Here is a 19456-nt window from a genome sequence, read left to right as displayed (position 1 = left end):
TATTGTATATCTGAAGATACTACCTGAAACAATGTATGCAGTTTCATTTTTAATAGGATTTAAAGTATTTCTGATTATAGGGTACTCCTTTTGTATCTGTCGAGATGTTCCAGCTTCTGTGTGAGCTGTAAGTAACAAAAGTCAGATGGATCACTTCCTGTGATAGCATCAAGTCACAGGTCATGCAATGTCGCTTCCTTTGATTTCATGGGTGGGTCCAAAAGCCAGGTGATGTCACTTCCTGTGATGTGACCAGGTCAGTGTGTGTGATGTCACTTCCTGTGACATCATCAGGGTGGCTTAAAGGGCAGGTGATGTCACTTCATGTGATGTCATCAGGTCAAAGTTCATGTGATGTCACTTCCTGTGACATCAGGTGGGGGGTCACATGGCATGTGATGTCACTTCCACTCTCCCTGGCATTTTGATGAATCGACGTCCATGACATGGGGCAGTGCAGCCAATTTCTATTTCCCATTTGTTAGTGCTCCGGCTGAGACACCAAGCAATGGCACAGCAAGAGTTACAAGAGCAGTGAGGAAATGAAAAAGATGAGAAAAACTGTCAATGAGAGAGTAGGATATGCCCATGGGAACCAGGGAAACAGAAGGAGAAGCAGAAGAGGGTTCAGTGGGAGCAGAGAGTTAGTTTGTGAGAAAACTACAGTACTTGGCTTGCTCATACTACAGTAAGTGTAGTATGAACCAAGCCAAACACTTAACTTCCAAATGGGGTATTATAGTGCCTCTGCCTTGTTGTATAGCCATTTGAGCCATGTTCTAAGTACGTTACGTTGTTCTAGCTAACTAGGCCTGATGCTGTGCACTTTAAACCAATTACATTTTATTTGGCATTGCCTTATTTTCTAGCAATAGCTACATTTGTGGTGCTGTTTTATTTTCTCTATCTAATTGTTCTTTCGCCTAGGAAAGCATCACGTTCTTAGTAGGACATGTAGTTCACTTTGTGCTTTCTCCAAAGCTACAGTCAGATAGGGTTGCTGAAAAATGTGGTATGCTGTGTCTCCAACATACACAGAAAAACACACACTTATACGTGGGGACCATTTCTTAGAATGTTAGCTGTTTTATTAAAAATAACACCCCTTTGTCACAGACATTTTAGAGGGAGATTCCAGCCAGATAACCATGACTGTATGCTGGTTGCTACAAGCTTCACTACAGCTACCTGCTTAGATAACTGATCCCTGATCCAGATGGGGACGGTGTCTTTGTAGGCTTCAGGCCTTTTTCTTCAGGTTTGAGGGATAATGTTCTCCCGGGGGAAAACCAGAAGGTCAGATTGGGCTTAGTATACTGTGCTCATACTTAGTGTAGATGAGGGGTTATAGATCCACTCCCCAGTTTAGACAGCATGGTAGGACTGTTTCTGTGTTTTACACTTTTAGTCACATGGCTACTCCTATTTATTTTTATTATCCTCATTATTGCTATGCATCTGCTTTTATCTAAGATGCAGATATTTTAATAAATGCTTGTTGAAATATATTCTGCCTCCGTTGTCTTTGCCCGAGTGAGATCTTGGCACTGGAGAGAAAGGGGTGAGATCTGATGTACCACGATTCCCTGGGCAGTATATCTTGCCATGAGCCCGGTTGCCATAATCAGCTCAATCAGAGATGGGGCGCTGCTAGTTAGCCTGAAACCCCGGATTAGGCCGACAGGTGTCACCTGGTGTGGAACTGTACTCAGTACCCACAACCCAGGCAATCCTACCGCCCAAATCCAGTAGCCTCATTACCCTAATGAGAACCTACGCGACAGCCTATCACGCCCTTTTCTGCCAGGGATGGATATAATTTTGCATTTCCATTCTGGGAAGGCCCCTCTTTACAAAAAGGAGATGTATTGAGAGAGACCTATACTTTTAGAGGAGCATGTGGGGAAAAAAGCAAAGCTCGTAAAGCCATGTGCTTGTTCTCGCCCAAGGTATTACCCGGCTGATCCCTAACACGGGGAACCAAAGATAAACAAGGGTCGCAGATGTGACCCCTGGCTGCCCCAAAATTAAGTCCATGTGGAAGGGGTCAGACTTGGTGCCAAAAAAATCAGGTCCTGAGACATCAGGAAAGGGTGGTGTGAGGGGTATTCCTAACCCTACATAACAGCACCTCCCCAAGGCTTGAATGGAAACTCATAGAAAACATGGACTCTGACCTGATGAGCCTTCATTCTTTGACAGCATGTACCATATTGGTTAAGAGGGGGAGGAACAGGGGCACAAACACAAGGGAAGGGGCACAAACGTTATACACCTGGACACTGACCTCATATGCCTTTCTTCTTCCGTGCATCCCCCGTGATCCAGTCTCTTGCTTGGACCCTGTGATAACGTGAGTAAACAAAGACATTACTTCGTACAAAACTGTGGAAACTATTATATCAAGGACAGATTCCTAAAATGGTAATCCATAGGGATGGGAACTCATAGGCCTCTTGTTACAATGGTAACCAGAACTCAGGAGGAATTCTTGCTAGAACATGCATTGATGCTGGAAAAAATAAATTCAGAAATTTGAGAAGGCTTGTGTGTTGCCCTCTTGGAATCCTCTCACCAGTAATTTTGAATTATAATTAATAAAGTGTTAACCTAACCTGCAGCATTTAAACCTGTGTAGAGCTCCACTGTATAAAGACATTACCCTTATCAACCCCATCAAGGAACCCCTTGACTTAGCATCCCATATCTCAGTCATCCTCACAGTGACTCACATGCATTAAGCATCTGAATGCATTTACTAGCTTTAAGAATCTAAAGATATGACATAAATCATTGTATAGTTTTATAGTAGCAATTTTCTTGTGCCTTAATCTACCGAAGGCCCCCTAAGCTCTTCTCACTGAATGAGTAGGAGCTGCTTCATCTGTTGTGCCTGACTGGTAGCATGTGGGTTTATAATGTGACCTGAAGGGGAACCGTTTTTGCATCATATATGAAGATTATGGGAGTACTCTGATTATGTTATAGCAATCTTTCAGCTCTCCTTACTGGTGGAGTTGAGAGGAGTTAGGAATAGAGCTGTGTTTTATGCATACCCACTGCATTACTGTGTGTGGCAAATATTTTCATTGTGAGAGTTGCAAGGCTGTGGGTCAGCAGAGTGGTCTGGCAGGGAAAAGCATGATATCATGCTTGAGGCCTGAATTGGTACAACAAATGAGTGGTGGCAAGCTTGTGAATGTGCTTAGACACTGTCTACATTGGATCCACAGTGCTGAAGTTGGGGCTTGATGTTCTATTATTCCATTCCCAAAATGCAATTGTGCACCAACGTTTTGCAAATGGAACAGTATTTGGTGAACTGACCTACCTACTGATAGGTCAGTTCACAAAATACTGAGGCCCATATTTATGGTTGGTTTGCGCCACACTAACCTCATTTGTTTTACGCTAAAATGGCACAAACGTAACTCTATATTTATATTTTGACGCTAGGCCCTCTAGTGTTAAAATATAGGAGTTAGCGTCATGTTGTGGATGAGGCAAATTACCATCCGCTAATTAGATGCAAAGTAGGCGTTTCTGTTCACAACATGATGCTAACCCCCTACTGCCAAATTTATACTCTGGCACAGAAATGACACGCACTGAGTAGGTGGACCCAAATAATGGTGCTAAGCCTGCTTAGCACCATTATTCAACGCCTGGGTCAGACCAGGCGTTAGGGTACCTGTGGACCCATTTCCATGGCCAAACACCATGGAATGGGCCCACAGATGCCCACCCCCAGCCCCAGAAACACCGCCACCCACACCAGAGGAACACCACAGGATTTATTACTGCTAACCAGCCTAGCATCATTTCTGACCCACTAACGCCTTTTACCCTACTGCCACTCTCTCCCGGCTCGCGTCTTTATTTTACACGCTAGCTTATCCTTAGCGAAGGCATGCACCAGTCCATGGATATGGCGCACAGCTGCTGCTATGGAATGGCACTAGCCAGCGCTAAGGATTTTGCTGCAAAACTGCCTTAGCATAGTTTTGCGGCAAAAACCATAAATATGCCCCTAAATCACAGGGGATGCCAGAATGACCTACCTAATTAACAAACATTAGGCAGGCAATGTGTGACTCTGTAATAGGCTGCAGTTATAGGTATGGTGGGCTTGGAGGGACAGTAGACAGCCAGCCCTATGATAGCATTCCCAAACTGTTTTTTTTTTTCGTTTTAAAGCAATAAGTTCTCCTTTAAGGAATCATCAGTGGTATTTAAAAAAAATCTGTTTTGCAAATGTCAAAGGGAGGGGGGCAGGTAGTTATCCCATGGACCAACTCCCTTCCCCCTTGCCCTGGAGGCTGCCAACATGATTCCCAAAGGGAAAAAAGGGGAAGGGATCCTAAGTGACCCTTCTGCGGTCAATAACTCATCAATGTTGGCAACTGCAAGTGCTGTTGTAAACCAACGATGCGTTCCTTTCTGAATCAAAGGTACGGAGGAGGCACCCATTTTACACCACCCCTATTTACATTTTGGAAAGGATCATAAAAGCCATATTACAAGCTGGAAAGAATTTTTGGACATGTGAAGATTTCAAAAGTCACAAAGTTTGCAATTGCAAGAGGGCTTTGTGCATGAATATCTTTGTTCTTAAAACTGTTTCTATGTTTTGAGTACATTGGGTGTGAGTGGAAGAATAGACAAAGAATATTGTATTACCCTTCTTGGGAGGTAAAGAGTCATTTCTTTGGGGACAGCAAATTCTCCACCACTTTCCTGAATTCTATGTGATCCTGAATGTTTGTTAGGTTTGCTAGCAGTGTGTTCCAGAGCTTGACTCTCTGCACAGGGAAACAGTACCACTGCTGCCCTTTTTCATGAAATGCTGTACAGTAAACATAAGGGCTAATCTTTAACAGTGTTAATGGGAAGAAGGATGGCCTAATGGTGTGGATAGTCGTGGTGGAACAAGCAAAGAGTAAAGGAGTTGCACCTTGCCAAGGACACCCTGTTCAGAGTTTGTAGGACTGGAGTGGTGTGAAAATATTCGCAAAGGTGAAACAGTTGTCTAGAGTCTTTCCTGTGTATTCTCCGTATTCTTCATAATAGGTAGAGTGGGGTTTTTAGGCAAAAACATAAGTGTAGTATGTCAAGACAACACCATGTAGATCACGGTCTGGACTCTGTGTGGGAATCCTACATGAGGAACAATCCAGAGCAGGGTTGACATGGCAAAGAAGATACTTTTGGTAACTTAAGTCACTTGAGGCACTAAGGAAAGATTAGCCATAATCACTCAGATTTCTTACTTGCATCAATGTTGTTAGAGGTCATCCAAGGTCCTGAAGCCATATAGGAATGTGATGAAACCATGCCCACTTTTCACCCAGATCTGGTTCTTAAAAAGCTGCTTTTAAAGGGGATGAGTAGCATCTATTGGTCCCTGGTTTGGAGGCATCGGCCATATGGGTTTATGACTAACAGATTTATGAGCCTGAAGAAGAGCTTGAAGTAACTAATGATGTCCAGTTGCAGGTCGAGATATGTACTGTAGAAGAGTGGAGAGGTGATGGAACCTTGCTGGACTGAATTGTGGAATTCAGATGGGTTGAGACAGTACTACACCTGTCACAGTGATATAACAAAGGCCCCTGCAGCCCCTGCGGTGCAGGGGGGGCCCTGAGCGCCAGGGGGCACCCTCAGTACAGTACCCTGACCTGAGAGATCCTGCGTGATTCCAGAGGTGGGCCCTCCATGTACTTGGAGGGGGGCCCATTCACGTTTCATTATGCCACTGACCTGCTGCAGAATTAGCAAGCGATCAAGCCTACAATGGTGCCTTTGAATGCCAATTCAAGCTCTGTATGAATGTGTGGTGTTTTACTGTATCCAAGGTGGACGAGAAGCCCACTTAGTAGTACTTCACTCCTGTCCCAGACAAAGATCAAAGAAAGGGTCTGTTCCTCTGCTAAGTCACAAGACTCTTTGGTTATTCAAAAACAGGTTCTTTTTATCCAAGATGTTTGAGAGCTGGGTGATGGTAGTTCTTTTTATGGGTTTGCCATCAAGAGTGTATGAGAATTGCCAAGGTCAATATAACAATGTTTAGTTTGTTCAGGATTGACTTTGTATATTATACCATTTGGAAAGCTGCCGGAGGATAACAAGTAAATGATCATGTTCTGACCAGTGTGGAGGAGGCAGTTGGTAGCAGGGTGTGCTTGAATAGCTGAAGTGAGCAAGGGTCCACAGTGGAGCCAGTGGCTTGCTGGCTTTGAGTAGTTCATTGAGTTAAATTGGCCAGATTTACTTGCAGGATGATTCTACTGGTTGCTGGCAAAAGTGAGTCAACTTAGATGGTGTGACCAGAAAAGGAAGGCTACAGGACAACTTGCTCCTGAGAAAGTGTCCCAGGGGCTTAACTTTGGAAATGGGGTAAAGTGATCCGCAAGGGCATTACGTATGGCTTGAGAGTGTGGAATCCTGACTATGATACACTCTGCATAGCTGAATTCTGAGAAAACTTTTTAAGTTAATTGGATGGGCGTTGAACCTGTCAGCGTGGTCTTCCCCAAAACATTTTGCATACTTACCTCCAATTTTTACTGGATTTAATTTTTAGTGGCTTTAGGACTTTGTACACTTTACCAATGCTAACCAGTGTTAAAGTGCTTGTTCTCACTCCCCTAAACATAGTTTGATTGGCTTATACCTGATTGACATACTTAATTTACATATAGGTCCTTTGTAATGTGGAAAACCATACACCCAGGGCCTGCAAATTAAATGCTACCAGTGTGCCTGCACACTTATCGCGCTCCAATTAGCCCTCCAAACCATGTCCCAGGACTTCCATTGCAGTCTGAATGCAGTGTCACACTGCCATGTTGACTTGGCATTTAAACCTCCTTACCAAGCCTTATTCTCCTCTTATTTTACATATAAGTCACTTCTGAGGTATGCCCTAGGTAGCCTACGGGGCAGGGTGCTGTGTAATTAAACATTGGACATGTACTTTTAGGTTTTACATGCCCTGGTAGTAAAAAAGTCCTAAATTAGTTTTTCACTAATGTGAGGCTACCCCTCCAATAGGATAACACTGGGGATTCCTTCTTACATTTAATATGCTATAATTCCTAATTCGGAACAGGTAGATATGTCATATTTGGTACCTATTAAATTGTAATGATAAATTCCATTTAATGGTAAAGTTAGGTTTCTCATTACAATTTGGAAAAAGGAACTTTTAGAAAGTTGGCATTTTCCGGCCCTCAGCCATTTGTGCCTGCAGCCTGTCTTGGATAACATGACTGTGTATAGCTGACAGTTAGACTTTGTGAATTCCCACCAAACAGTCACACAACAGAGGGATTAGGTGTGCCTCAATGGGGCATCTGCTGGTTAGGGTGGGGCTGGCGGCACTCAGCACAGCCCCACTTACATCTGAATAGCCTGTGCTTTGCCTTCACACAATAACGATCCTGTATTGTCACAGCATCAAGCTTAGAGCCAGGGCTGGGAAGTCAGAATATTCTATGCACTTCAAAGAACCTTTCCAGAAGATTCTCCCACCTTCCAGAAGAGAGGCACCGGAGTAAGAAAATAGGATTTCAGACCCACCCTTCAGTTCACTACTGGACTCGTGGAAGGACTCTCAGAGCATTGCCTGCTCCTGTGACCTGCTGTGAACTCTGCCAGTCTGCTTCTGTACCTGGAAGGACTGCTGTGCTGCCTGGAGTCTGCCTTGAACCTTCAGAGGCCAGCCCTGCTGTTGAGACCTGCATCTTCACCTGTATCCAAGACTAAGACTGACTGAGTCCTGAACCCCCAAGAGATGTCCCTCCGTCCTGGACTTTTGGCTGTGGTGCTAAAGGTGCCAAGATGTTCAATTTTAAAAACTGGAGACTTGGACAAAATTTGCCCAGAAAGTGCTCTATAAACTAGGAGGAGACCAATACCAACTTGCAAGCCTATCTGCCTGAGGTGCATTGCCAGTTGGATTGACTTCGCAGCTTCTCCTGCTACGTTCTTCTCTACAGCAGCAAATCCTTTTCTGTGGTCCTTCACCAAAGGGGTATCGAACCTTGAGGAACTGTCTTCAGCTACAATCAGCTTCTTGTATCTGAACCACGCTCCATCTCGGTTGGCCTTAACTTCAGACTATGAGCGAGTCTTGTGCAAAGAGATGTCTGTGGTTGCTGCTTTGATTTACGTTTGATATAACATTCGTACCAAACATCTTGCCAGTCTTACTGTTTGAAGTCATTGTATGGGGAGAGCATTGCAGTGAAAATTTCCTCTCTCTCTTTCCATCCCATTATGGGGTGAAAGAGAGAGAACGAGAGTGACAGGACCATGGAGGGAGCCTTAAGGCCCCCACAGTCTTAGCCTTCTCCCCATGTCCTGGGGGGGTGGCATTGCTCCCACAAGCAGGGAGCTGCTGTAAATAACAGCCCCCTGTTTGCAGGATCAATGTTTTCATCTGTTCCCCTGCAAGCATATTTGCGTGCAGAGAAACAGATGAAAAATATGCTTTCTGCAACTCACAGGTCAAAGGGATGGTATAGTTAGGAAATAGAATTTAAACGAACATAGAAATTCCCTTTAAAAAATCCAAAGGTTACAGGGACGTTATAGTTAGGCTCACATATTACAGAAATTACATTTACATTTATCTCATGAATAATTTTACTGCAAGTGTTACAGTAACATTATCAGTGGTGTTCTGAAAGATGTGATGAGTGCTGTAATATCTGGGGTAATTAGCAGTGCATTGCGAGAGCATAAGTTATAGTTACCTTAGGGCACGAGTTATAGTTGCTTGAAATAACTCTAACTGTAATAGCTGCATTTCTATGGTTTTGTATGTTTAAAATGTGAGCCTAACTATAAAGTCCCTATAACCTTTGGCTTTTTAAGTGAATTTCTCTGTTCTTTTAAATTCTATTTCCTAAATATAACACCCCTGTAAACTCATTTTTTTTCAGTGAATTTACATGTTTTTTTTAAGGTAAAGTAATTTTAATTACTATACGTTAATCCAACCACTTCCCATACCCTACCCTAAAAACACCTTACCACCCTAAAACCTAAACATTCACTTGCCACCCAAAATCCCATAAACATCCTAAACCCTAAAATTATCTTGCCACCCAAAAATCTATACCCACCTTAAAACAGTAAAATAATTCTTGACACCCAAAAACCCATTCTCACCCTAAATCCTAAAAGTACCCTTTCCACCCAAATACACATACCCACCTTAAACCCTAAAATTACTCTTGCCACCTAAAACCTATACCCGCCCTAAACTATAAAAATTCCTTTGCCACCCAAAAAATCACACCCATCCTAAACTCTAAAAATTCCCTTGCCACCCAAAAACCCATACCCACCTAAACCCTAATAAAACCACTTTAAAACAATAAAGTAACCCTTGCCACCCAAAAACCCACACCCACCCTAAACCCTAAAATTACCCTTGCCACCCAAAAACCCATACCCACCCTAAACCCTAAAATTACCTTTGCCGTCTAAAAACCTATACCAACCCTAATCTCTAAAAATGCCCTTTCCACCCAAAAACCCATACCCACCCTAAACTCTAAAATTTCCCTTGCCACCCAAAATCCCATACCAAACCTAAACCCTAAAAATACCCCTGCCACCCAAAAACTCTTACCCACCCTAAACCCTAATAAACACCACTTACCAAGTAAAAACCCATACCCACCCTAAACCCTAAAAGTTACTTTTCCCATATATTACCTACGTAGTTATAGTTAGGACCATATTTCCATAGAAAAAGCCTTTTTTGACTTACCTACATCTTTGGCACCGTTTGACAAATCTTCACAAAATTTTTCAAAAAAAGTGTTGCAGTGATTCTTGCTGTGCAAATAAAGTTTCAGGGTGATCCATCAAGTGGTGGTAGAGAAAAAGGGGGAGTGAAAAAAGTTGTATTTCCCACATTAATTCCCATAGGACCTTTAGACACGTTTTCAGTCTGAACCGCTGGACGGAATTACACCAAATTTGGCAGAACGTCAGTTTTTAGTACGCAGATCACATTTTCACTTATTTGCTGTAAATCTCTACAGAAGTTTTTGAGATATTAAAGGGAAAATACATTTGTATGTCTTTGGCCGTGATGACTTCGCAAGTATTTCATGAATAATTCACAAATTTCGTGAATTTTTCACAAGCAAGAAGGTGAAAAGAAGCATTACAATTGCTGACAACAACCTGACTACAAAGTTGCGGCCGCCATTTTATATCACAGGACATGGTCTCCCGCGGTGAAAATTAAAAAATAAAAGTGGCACAAGGGGTCAGGGTAAAGCTACCTGAACCCAGGGGTGTGACATAGGTGTGTTTTAAGGGCAAATTATGGGTTTAAAATAATTTTGCATCACCATGCACGGTGTTCAAAAAAATTCACACATTTTCACATAATATTCGAGAATGTGGAAAATTTGAAAGAAAAACCACAGACTCTTTCGTACATTAATTCATTCACTCATACATGCACTTAGAGACTCATGTGCCCACTCGCACACCCACCAAGACACTCATGCACCCACTCACACTTACTAAACTCACACACCCACTTTCAGACCCACTCATACACCCACTCACAGATCCACTGATAGAGACAGGTCCTGTGCCCAACCTGCGATGCCCACGGCCAAAGGACATGTATGCCACGGGGTTGGGTGGTTATAAGGGCTTGGCTGCAAGGCCTGGCAGCAGGCCAGGCCTTGCGATCAACCCCCGCTGTACACGGCCAAAGGCTGTCCGCGGCGGGGGTTGGAATAATGTATAGTAATTAAAATTGCTTTACATTGAAAAAACATAGAAATTCACTGAAAAAAACAAAGGTTACAAGGACGTTATAGTTAGGTTCTGAGTTTACTCGTACAAAACCAAAACAATTCAGCAGTTAGAGTTATTTTAAGTAACCATAACTCACGCCCTACGGTAGCTATAACTCGTGCCTTCACCATGCACAGCTAATTACTCCACATATTATAGAATTGATGAGATCTTGAATGGCATCTTTGATATTATCACTGCAACACCTGCAATAAAATTATTGATAAGAAAACTGTGCATAGCAAGGGCACAAGTTATAGTCACTTAAAATGAGTAAAAAAGTCAGACTTAGTATGGCCAGAATGGTAATACAAAATCCTGTTGACTGGTGAAGTTGGATTTAATATTACTATTTTAGAAATGCCACTTTTAGAAAGTGAGCATTTCTCTGCACCTAAATCCTTCCGTGCTGTACAATCCACGTCTGGCTGGGTTAGTTGACAGCTCCCTTGTGCATTCCACTCAGACAAACCCCAAACACAGGATGATCAGTCACATTTGCATACATCTGCATATTGAATGGGTCTTCCTGGGCTGGGAGGGGGAAGGGCCTGACACTTACATGTTAAAGGACAGTAGCCTGCCCTCATACATAGGACTGCCACACCCCCTACTGGGACCCTGGCAGACAGGATGGAACTGAAAGGGGACCTTGTGCACTTCTACGCCACTGTTTGAAGTCTCCCCCCTTCAAAGGCACATTTGGGTATTTAAACAGGGTCTCTGACCCTACCAACTAAGGCACTTCTGGACAAGATACCACTGGAGAAGAAACCCTGAACCAGACCCTGCAACCTGCCAAGATGAGCTGCCTGGCTGCCCAAAGGACTCACCTGACTTCTTTTCTGCAAATGACTGCTGCCCTGCTGTTGCTGTGCTGCCTTGCTGTCCTCTGGCTGTGCTGAGAAGTGCTCTCCAAGGGCTTGGCTAGAGCTTGCCTCCTTTTCCCTGAAGTCTCAGGACCCCAAAAAAACTTCATTTCTGCAAAAGAACTCCTTGTGCAGCGAAAATCGACGCACAGCCTGCAAGAAACGATGCACAGGCTGCATTGCGGTGAGAAAATCACTGCACGCTGAACCGGATCTATGCAGCCCAACCTCCTGAAGAGGAGAACGACACAGCCCCAACGTTGCAACCAGAAATTCAATGCATGGCCTACTGGATCGATGCAAAGCCAAGCCGGAATGACACAGCCCAACTTCCTGAGAGGAATCGACGCAGCACCTGCCATGCAGCAGAAATTGCCATGCAACGCCCACCGGTTCGACGCAGCCCCTGTGTCTTCATCTTGCACACCCAGGATTTCAACGGATCATCCCCGGGGCGTCCGAAAACTCAGCAACCCGAGAGGATCCCAGTCTTTGCGCCAGAAATCGACACAAAGCCTACCCTGCTCGAAAACTCAATGGCGCATCATCTGTGTGCGCCGGAAAAATCGACGCACACCTCGCCGTTTTTCACACAACTCCTCCTCTGCGGTCCCTTGCAGAGAATTTGAATGCAAACCAGGTACTTTGTGCTTGCAAGAGACATTTGTTGCTTTTTAAGAACTAAAAACTCTTTATATAATTTTCCAAGTGATATTTCAATGTTTACTTATTGACTCTTAATAATTGTGACCTGCATTTATCCAGACAATTATTATATATTTTTCTAAACACTGTGTGGTGTATTTTTGGGGTGTTGTATTGTGTTATTGCATGATTTATTGCACAAATACTTTACACATCGCCTTCTAAGTTAAGCCTGACTGCTCAGTGCCAAGCTACCAGAGGGTGGGCACAGGATAATTTGGATTGTGTGTGACTTACCCTGACTAGAGTGAGGGTCCTTGCTTGGACAGGGGGTAACCTGACTGCCAACCAAAGACCACATTTTTAACAATATGCTTTTACCATTCATTCCTTTATAGCAAAATTCATTGCAATGGCATGTCTGGTAAAGGCATATTTGTTGTAAAGGTGGTAATGTTGCCAGCGTGGTTAGGCCTGCGTGGTAAAAGCATGAGGGGTTTAGCCTTTGTTGTATAGGCTGTGTTCCCTAGAGTACTAACCATGATTTCTATGACAAAATAAACCCCCTCATTTTGTTCCTTTCTAAATTAAATGATTTAAGTTTTAGCAGTTTGACTCAATCAAGATTCAGTTGTGCCACTCATTTGTCATAAGTAAGACTGTTAGCGCTCTAATTGTTCTCTAGAATACTCTGGGAAGCTGCAGTAGAACACAGGGGAATCAACTGGCATGCTGCTCCTGCTGGAAGTGCATGTTTTACTGAGAAGGTCAGACGTCATTCTCATATGGCTGAGAAATATAGTGTGAATTTATAGAACATATTCTTTCATTTTAGCTTCTGGAGCACCTTCCATCACTATTATGGGAAAATCATGAGAAAACAGTTTTCTCTCAAACATGATTCATGAAGTCCCAGCAGGGTAACATCACCTTAGAACACACCACAATTCCTAAAATTAGTACTGTACCATCAACAAATTATTTATAATGTAACTACAATTTGTTATCATCCTTTACATTTTCTCCATTTTGTGACCCTCAAACCCTGCCATTCATTGCATTTCAATGGGGTGCTATCATGTATATTGGTCCCAAAATGGCTGTCAACACTTTCCGGTTGAAGTGCTGACAGACCAATCATATCTCACCATGAGGTCTGTGCTTAGCTCCAGTAGATTTACACATTTGGATTCCTATTAATTTCTCCTAAACTACTGAACAGATTGACACCAAATAACAAAACGCGTATAATCTGCATAACAAAACCTACCTTTCTGCCAAATTTGGAGTAATTCTGTCCAGCGGTCTGGGCTGTTGTTATGTTCAAACCTACTATGGGAATTAACATGGGAAACGCATGTCCCCCCTCTCTTTTTTTTGGTCCCAGCTAGATAGATCAGCCCGAAACTTATACACTTTTGTTTGGAAAAGTTTGTGAAAATTCACCAAATGGTGCCAAAGATATAGGCAAGTCAAAAAAAGCTTTTTCTATGGAAACATGGTCCTAACTCTAACTACCTACTGGCAATCACCAGTAGGAAGTTATAGTTAGGACCTAGTTTCTATAGAAAAAGCGTTCTCATTCTGTACTTTTTGAATGGGCATACACACATATTTGAAGGTTATAAATATTTTCTTAATTGAATCAATTTCAATCACTTAATTTGCAGAGCGAATGAACAAAAAATAAATAAAAACTGTTAAATATGAATAAATTAAATAATTAGGTCACATTAAGTTAAACAGATGAAAGAGGAAGAGACATTTTGGCCAAGTGGCCAAACATTTGCACAAAAATTACTACATCCCCATCTAACACAACATAATTTCTTATCACCGGTTCATCAACAGATAATGCTAATTTATCATCTTGGAATCAAATCATTATTCTTTCTTCATGATTTTCAATAACATCAAAATCATCTCTGCAAAAAGCCCAATTCATTCATAATAATTATTCCTTCACCCTGAGTTATAACCCCCATAAAATGAAGAAAAAGTTATATTGATAAGAACAAACACCCATATCTGTTTATTAGCGTGATTCATGCAATATCAAATCAAAAATGAAAACAGAGAAAAACTTTAGCCAATGTGCACAAAAAGCTCCTCATCTGTGTTGATACCTCCCGGTATACGACTGTTCAACCGTATTATATACTCGGATTCCATAATCCTAAATTTCTTCTCCCTGTCTCCTCCTCGCTTGTTGAGGACGACCCTGTCAATACCATAAAAGGATAAATCGTCAGCACTTTGTTTATGCATCAGAGACCAATGCCTAGCCATAGGATAACTAGGATCAACATTCGTAATAGCCCTCATATGTTTCAATATCTTTTTTTTAACTGGAAATTTGGTGTTGCCTACATAATGAAGACCACACAGTATCAGGACATAAACACATATATCGCTGTAGCATGTTATTAATTTGTTAATATATCTAGTTTGCCCTGTAGGTAAAAGGTAAGTCTTAACATTTCTATAGAACTACATGCTTTGCAATGGCCACACTTATCAAATCCTCCCTGTTCCATAAACCATCCTGCTTGGGCCATCTGTATTGTTATACAGCTGTGTACTAACGTCCTTCAAAGAGGAGGGTTTCCTATATGTAATAGAAGGACTTAGAGATACCTCAGATCCAATTACTGAGTCAGGTTCTCACAAGATGCCAATGTATCCAAATCATTTTCTTAATACTTTGGGACTTAGCATTATAAGTGGTAATTAAACAAATCTGGTTCAAATGATCCTTTCTTCTGATTCCAGAGAAAAGAAGCTATTCCCTATATTTCAAATGTATCTTCTCAATTGCTTCTTGTGAGAATCTTCTTGGATAACCCCTTGCCCTAAATCTTCCAATTATCCTTTCCTCTTCTTTTTGATAAGTTGATAAATCACTACAATTTCGTTTGGCCCTTAGTAGTTCCGCATAAGGGATACTCCATTTTAGCTTCACTGGATGATGGCTTCGCCCATGTAATATACCATTACCAGCTGTAGGTTTACGAAACAAAGAGGTATGGATCATTCCATCTCTCACCTGGATAAAAATATCCAAGAATTAAATATCTTTATTGTCTATTTTATGTGTAAAGGCCAAATTTAAACTATTTTCCAAAATGCATTCCAAAAAATCATGAAAGATATTTTTAGGACCATCCCAGATGATGAATAAATAATCTTTATAAAGAGTCCAAACAAAAAATTATATGTTTTGTCCAGTCCTGATTTTGTTTGATGCAGACCACCTGTTCTTCCCACCATCCCATGAAAATACAGGCAAAACTTGGAGCAAAGCAACTGCCCATCGCATTCCCGATCAGCTGACGATACCATTTATAATTAAACAAAAATACATTATTCTTTAGGCAGAATCGTAACATTTCTAGTAACATTATTGAATGATCATAAAAGCAGATAGGTTTGTCCCTAGAAAAATGCTTGCATGCCGCAATCCCCTGTTCATGATCAATACAAGTATAAAGAGATGCCACATCTATTGTAACTAGAAAGTACAACTCCTTCTATGGTATCTCATAAATTTTCTTGATAAAGTCAGTACTGTCTCGACAGTATGATGGTAAATTCAAAACATAAGGTAGCAAAAAGTAATTAAGGTAGATAGAGGTAGGTTCACATAAACTTTTATTCACAGAAACTATCGATCTACCCAGTGGATTATTCATATTCTTATGAATCTTAGGGAGCAGATAAAAACAAGGGCCCACTGGTTTCTTTACATACAACAACTGGTGCTCTTCCTCACATAACAAACCTCTATCTCTCCATTCCCCAAGCATCCCATGATATCTCACTATTGACTGTTTATATGACTCAAAATTAGTCAATTCATAATCTCCTGATCGAATCAGCTGTCTCTCAGCCTCTCATGTGTATTTCTTTATGTCCCACAAAACGATGTTACCTCCCTCATCAGAGGATTTAATAACAAAACTCGTATGTCGTTTTAAGGATCAAATTGCATCTCTTTGTTGTCGTGAAATATTATCCATACAACAAGGCTTATTGTCTTTCCATATCAATAAAAGGTCCCTTATTGTGACCTCATGAAAAACATCAATATTATCATGAGGTGTCACTGGATTACAGATTGATCTCGGTTTAAAGGGGTTAGAAGAGGTTCTATCCAATTCAAGATTCAGATCATACAATAAATCCCTTTCAGTTACCCATTCACCTCCACCCAATTCAAGTTCTCTTAAGGTGGCAAGACTATCTATATCACCTAAAACTAAATCATCAAAGGTATGATCTGCCACATCAACATCAACTAAATTGTCCTTATGCTTTTTCTCCTGCTGCTTCCATATCTTCATCAACTTAAGTTCATGTACAAACAAAAAGATATCCACATGTGTTCTACAATAGTCCATAGCACTCACAGAACAAAATACAATTCCCAGTTCCAAAAGAGAACGTTCATTGTCAGTTAATACATGTTCTGATAAATTTACTATTGTCAATGATGCCTCACCCATCACTTGCGTCTCAGCTGATGGGTCGTTTTCCCACACGACAAACTGCTTGTATATCTTTCCTCGCTGTGTTTTCCTTTTGCGTTGATGCCGGCTGTTTCTTTTGGTGGTTTTCTGCGAGGCCCTATATTCTGTTGTAAAAAACGATATTCATCAGTGGTAGTTAAAGATGTAACATCTTTATCTTGAGTGGTATCTATATCCGAATATATTTCAGACCCGGATTCTGAGGAACCCAGATCCTGTCATTTCCACTCACCCACTTGTTTAAATTGTTTAATTGCTCCATCGTATTTCCTTCCAAAAGTTAGAATCCTACCATTCACATAATCTTGTCTATCCCATAAGAATTTCCTCAGTTTTTTCAATTGAATCTTCTCCTCATATTTTTCAACTCTAGGTTCCATCTCCTTAAAGAATCGTGTTATCTCCAGTTGATCCGGATAGTCATCCAAAAAGGCTTTTAATTTTACAATCACTTGACAAATGTAATCTACTTCACATTTGCCATATTTAGATAATAAAATCATCATCTGTTTTTATGTGCTGGCCATAAGCGCTGACCATTCCTCCCTCCAAACGTTTAGGGTGGGGGTTCTGATAAGTAGGGGTAATCAAAATTCATAGGCCTCTCAGCACCCTCCCTACTTCAACATAATTATCCAGAGACGTTACCTCCCACCATCTGTTTATCTGTCTTTTCAGTAATTTCACATATTGGTATAGATGCTGTTTAATAGTTTTGGTCATGCCTTTATTCCCCTCAGTTGACATACAGAGAGTCTCTTTAATTATATCACCATCTTCATTAAAAAGACTACGTGCCTTCTCCAGCCTTTTTATTCTTACCTGCTCCATTTGTTTAAAACGGGTAAATGCCCAACAGTCTTAGCACTTATAATTACACAACCCCCAAATATTTTATAGATCACCGTCCTGTCGCCTTCTGTTTTATGCAAGCAGAGACCTCTGCCAACAAATGTTTGTTTCAAAAGAATGCTCACCCATGAAAAGCCATATTTAGCAGGACAAGCAGTACCTCCATAATTCCGCTTGTATTTATTATTCCTGGGCTCATGTAGTTTTCAATTCACAAGTTGGCGGCGGGGATCAACCCAAAAATACCAAATAATCTCATCCAGCTGATGCCGATCACATCCACCTCACGAGGTTGGTGCGATACTGCGGGAAGCCGGAAAAAAAGAATATTGGAACATATGAGGACTATTAGGAATGTTGATCCTAGTTATCCTAAGGCTAGACATTGGTCTCTGATGCATAAACAAAGTGCTGATGATTTATCCTTTTATGGTATCGACAGGGAGAAGAAATTTAGGACTATGGAATCCGAGTATTTAATACGGTTGAACCGTCGTATACCGGGAGGTTTGAACACAGATGAGGAGCTTTTTGTGCACATTGGCTAAACTTTTTCTCTGTTGTCATTTTTGGTTTGAAATTGTATGAATCATGCTAATAAACAGATATGGGTGTATGTTCTTATCAATATAACTTTTTCTTCATTTTATGGGGGTTATAACTCAGGGTAAAGGAATAAATATTGTGAATGAACTGGGCTTTTTGTAAGATGATTTTGATGTTATTGAAAATCATGAGGAAAGAATAATGATTTGATTGCAGGATGATAAATTAGCATTATCTGCCAATGAACGGGTGATAATAAGAAATTATGTTGTGTTAGATGGGGATGTAGTAATATTTTGTTGAAATGTTTGGCCACTTATCCAACATGTCTCTTCCTCTTTCATCTGTTTAACTTAATGTAACCTAATAATTTAATTTATTCATATTTAATATTTTTTATTTATTTTTTTTTCACTCGCTCTGCCAAATAAGTTATTGAAATTGATTCAAATTAGAAAATATTTATAACTTTCAAATAAGTTTGTATGCCCACACGAAAAGTACAGAATGAGTTTGTTCTCATATATTTCACTAACGTGGTGATTTTTTCCATGTCCATGGTTTCCCATGAGGGCTTTGGAAATTTGTTTTTAAAGGTGATTGTGCACTTGATTTCCAACTTTGGCTGTGAAAAAGTCGTCAGATCGAAACGTGTTGCTGAATAAACTTTCTTTGTGAATCACCGTCCTGGGGTGCGATTTTTGTGTCCATGCGAGAGTTACGGTGCGCGCTTTGCATATATATATATATATATATTTTAAAAAACGTATATTACAACACTTAAGAGCTGTACAAAATAAGGATCTGAACTATGCTATGGCAAGACATTTGAATACACATAAGGGAAGAAATTGGACAAACATGAAGTTCTTTGGTATCGCGACTGTTGAGAAAAATGATAGAGGAGGAGATCGGGAACTGAAGTTAAGGCGTTTGGAATCACGGTTATTAATACAGCTTAAAACAATGATCCCAAGAGGCCTTAATGGGGATGAAGAACTTCACTATCGTTTATAATAAGAGAATGTTGTGACTAAGGGCCAGATGTAGGAAAATCCGGCATTGCGACTCACAAATTGTGAGTCTGAGCGACTCGCAATTTACGAGTCACAATGCAGGATGCAGGATGGTGTCCCTGACACCATCTGTGAGTCGCAAGGGGGTCGCAAAGGCCCACCT

The 19456-nt window shown here is 41.1% G+C and overlaps 1 long non-coding RNA gene across 1 annotated transcript in view; it reads right to left on the bottom strand.

Annotated features, from left to right (window-relative positions):
• Nucleotides 1–14462: 14462 nt before the first annotated feature.
• Nucleotides 14463–19456, bottom strand: part of LOC138247387 (uncharacterized) — an 80996-nt gene continuing 76002 nt past the window's right edge. Inside the window, exons 2-3 of the long non-coding RNA XR_011194480.1 lie at nt 16852–16983; nt 14463–14571 (exon numbers count right to left, since the gene is read on the bottom strand). This is a non-coding gene — a long non-coding RNA (uncharacterized lncRNA). The remainder of the gene's footprint in view (nt 14572–16851; nt 16984–19456) is intronic.

Source organism: Pleurodeles waltl, chromosome 7, assembly GCF_031143425.1.
Source record: "Pleurodeles waltl isolate 20211129_DDA chromosome 7, aPleWal1.hap1.20221129, whole genome shotgun sequence".
Lineage (NCBI taxonomy): Eukaryota > Metazoa > Chordata > Amphibia > Caudata > Salamandridae > Pleurodeles > Pleurodeles waltl.
Note: the sequence above shows the minus strand (reverse complement) of the source record. Positions and strands in the feature narration are given on the sequence as shown.